We start from the raw sequence: 4,030 nt of genomic DNA, 5'->3' as shown, positions 1-4,030 counted from the left end.
ATGTTGCACAAAATACCTACCACAGTTACTATGGTTAGTTGAAATTGTTAAGTTGACTTTAAGGGCGCCTATAAGCTTATTCTGACAGAACAAACAAAATCAATCAGCAATATATCCTTTTAACACAAGTTAACACATAAGCAGGGCCCCTGTGGAAGGTTTCAGATATAAAGCTCTTTCAAGTATTTCTGGAGTAATGTACAAAAATACATACTGTACTAAAGCACACCCAGTCCACAGAAYGTCAGTGGCATTATGCAAACCTAATTTAATTTTATACTTAAACCTGTTAAGATCACTATAGTTTTAACATATCACAGACAAGACCAAAAATGACAAGAAAGTTATGATCTGCAACTTACTTTTCTCCAAACATCAGTATATGAAAGTGATAGTTTCAGATCAGTTACTCCTTTATCAGCCTATTACCTGCTTAGTGACAACAGCCATCAGTGAAAAAACTAATTTTAGCAGGGAAGTTCCCAGGACCTTACGGAGTAGCAACCACAGTCGCAGCTAATTTGAGTCAGAGAAAGTTAAAACACTGTCAAAATATAAATGTTTCCTTCAGCTGATTCATTAGTTTGCATATCATAACAAGGACTTTGTGTTCTTGGTTAAGGTTAGTGCCTTGAGGACATACTGCAGATGTGTGCATCCACAGTCCAAATCTCTTAAYTTGTTATGCAAACAATTCTTTAAAAATGCTGTAAAAATACTTTTATTGCAGCTAACAACCATCAGCATTGAAGATATAGCTTGTCTTGTGATATTACTTTTTAGAATAAAGCAGGATACTATAGGTATTCCAAACGGATGTTTACTGTTTAATGAATGTTGTATTTCTTATTAGAAGAGATTTAATTTGAAGCTGAACCTTGAAACAGTGAGCAAGGAAACTCAGTAAATCCTGTTCCAAATCAGAAGGCCTGATGTATTTTGACACATTAACTTTTTTCCCCTCAAGGAAACTGTGAGGTTTAAAAAACCTAAACAACATAATTGCAGGAAAATCCAAGGCTGACTTTTATTTTTACTTTTTTTCTTTATACTCCTACAGCTGCAATTTAAAGGTACAAAGCCAGGCTAAACCCAGCAGCTGAGGGCTGGGTTTTAGCAGACCTTGGAAAGGTAGCTCCATTCATTTGTAAACCCTTTCACCCATCAAGGTAGAACCCGATTTTGCTTTGGATTAAGCAAATTAGTTTTGGTGTCATTTTTCTGACATTATTTCTTTTGATTATCTGATTATGAGATTATGATTTATGYGAGCATTTTCTTTGAATCACACAGATCCAGGAAGGATGGAGGGTGATGTTTGCCAGGATGTGGCAKCATGTACCGAACCAGAAAGGGGACGAAGCCCAGTGGTCAGAGTCTGAGACAGAGAGCTGAACTCAGTATATTTCTTTTGTGCTGCCTCAGGAAAGGGCAGAAGAGCTACCAACTGTTATCTCATTTGGAAAGCAGCTGAGTTCAGGGGGGCTGGGTAAACCTGAGGGATTATTAATTATAAAYTCAATGCCTGAGAAAGGATCTTTGCAGGTTGGTCTTCAGTTGTCTTAGACTGTACAGGTCCAACCTCAAAGCACCCAAAACATCTGCTGGTCAGTAGCAGGGGTCAGGGACAAGTTACCTATCTTAARGACGACAGGATCCTGCTCTTCAGGGGCAGCTCAATGCTGTCCTGAAGCACCAGAACAGCCGTTTTCCTCGGCAGGAAGTTTTCCTTGCAGGGCGCAGGCTCCATGGGCACTGGAGTGTGCAGACCGGCTCCAAACTGTGACCCGTGAGGGGTCATTTCCTTCACACGCCGTTTCTGACCGCTGATAATCAGGCKTTTAAGATGCAAAGTCAGCCTGCAGTTTGTGCCCCCGAGTACTTTGGGAGCGCCCGTGCTGGGAGCTCCCACTGCTGCTGCTGTGTTGCGCTGGGCAYGGACGCTCGAGTGCATTAAACTCAAGCCTCATACCACCCTTTTCAGGACAGGGGAATATGGTGCTCATCCCCTGAGGACTAAGTACTTYAAGCAGGAGCTGTGGACATATTAGGTGCTTAATGGCAGTGAGAGCCTTTTTTTTGGGGCTATGGGGGTGGGCATGTGCAGAGGGGGATCAAGTAACCATGGACCTTGAGGGTGTTTCCATTTCCAAACCACATTCCCCAAAAAAGATAACAGCTGTTTCCCTCAGGTTGTTCTTTTTCTCCTCCTTCCCACCCCAATATAAACTATCCAGGGAATACATCATATGCTACTGGAAATGACTTTAAAATATCAGGACAAGCCAGCTGTGGGTTTGTGTATTCAGGAGACCGGCTACAGTGCTATGCAGCTGATTTGGAAATAAATCTCAATGTGTAAGTCAGCCAGCCACATACTGAGATAGAGGCAGGGCTATAAGGTAAACACAGCTCAGCACTTACGACATGTTGGGAAAAAAAACCCTTTCCTTTTGTCCACAAAAAGCATGTTCCCAATTTGTTCCCTCCAGTGATAGCTGAGGGTTCTATTCTAATATATTGTAACAAGACAGAGTCAAAGTAGGCAACAGCAATGCAAAGACACTTTTCTTCTAAGAAAATATCATTTTATGCATCTCTGAGACTGCATTGTCTGAGGGACACAAACTGCTGTGTTAACATATTATCCTTGCGTTCAAGAATGGTCAGGTGGGCCCAACATAAAAGCCAAAGACTTTTGTATTAATGCAAGGCRTTGCCTTTAGAAAAACACTTTCTGTGGTACTTCAGACCCTACCTGTATTTTTATAAGGGAAGTTGGGGTATGATTGTCTTTCAGTTAATGATGTGGCGGGGGTGGCTTTTTGCCAAGTTTAAGTTAGACTCCTTTTTAAGTTGCAGTCTTTAAAATCCACCTGGACAAGCAATAATTAAAAGGAATAGCAAATTAAATGTACTAGGAAGGGGAAATGATTTACTAACCAGGGGGAGAAATAATTTATTAGAAAAGAAAACTTTTCCTTTAACCCGGGAGAATCGTATTACCTCTTTCACAAATCATTTGCTCTGTTGTTGGTAACTCACTCTCTGGCCTTCCCTCCTCCACAAAACATCACCCGCCCCACAAGCCTGTGGATATTTCTTTCCCTGGGGCACCCCTTGGCAGCTTGGTGGGCTCATCCTGACACACAGTTTCTGCCCCTGCTCCAGACACTTTCATTTGCCCTGCAGAACCTTTTTGGGACAGGGCAGAAGGATGGAGAAGAGGGGTGACAGAAGCATTTCAGGATGGACCCTCCACGCTTTCCAATGACAGAAACATGGACAGATTCCTAGTTMCAGCATAGTACAGATGAGGGCCCCTTGGAGGCTTCAGTTCAGGAACCCAGCCAAAAACGTACAGCTTTAAGCCAATCAGCTGAAACTGAAATGCAAGAAGTCGCAAATCAAATAGGAGTCACACTGCTGTGCTTTCCCATCACGTGAGCAAGCAAGAGCAATATTAAAATAATCCCAAGGACTATTTAAAAATATTTCTCAGGAGCATACTGCTGAATCTCTGTATCACGGTTATATGCAAGACGCTTGTGTCCATGACAATTAGAAAAAAAAAATAACATGTTTATTAAAATTCAGTCACAGTGGCACAACATAACATGCAATTATAAACACAAAGCAGATGCAACACCATCTTCACTATAGAGAGCGAAGACTGCAATCTGCAAAAGCATGGAAATTCGTGTCCTTGATTTAATGGTTTAAAATGCAGGAAAGCTGTTTACATTCACTGTCAAAATGTTTGCATTACATATGCTCACTGCCCCTGTAGTGGAAATAGTTTTTTCCACTAACATTGCAGAATAAGCACAAAATGAAGATGCACTACTCCTGCTAACAAAGTGCTGGCATAAGGCAGTTTCACCTCTGCTAAAATATTTGTTAATGACTCATCACACTGCACTATTTGTTCCTCTTGTATTGGATCTGCTTCTTGAGAGATTATTATGTATTGTGCACATATTTCCTTCTCACCATTATTAAATAATCAGATTCTGATTCTGTTCAATAC

The sequence above is a fragment of the Nothoprocta perdicaria genome, unplaced genomic scaffold (assembly GCF_003342845.1).
Source record: "Nothoprocta perdicaria isolate Ctin4 unplaced genomic scaffold, notPer1 scaffold_24, whole genome shotgun sequence".
NCBI lineage: Eukaryota > Metazoa > Chordata > Aves > Tinamiformes > Tinamidae > Nothoprocta > Nothoprocta perdicaria.
The sequence above is the reverse complement of the archived record's forward strand: the minus strand, read 5'-3'. Positions refer to the sequence as shown.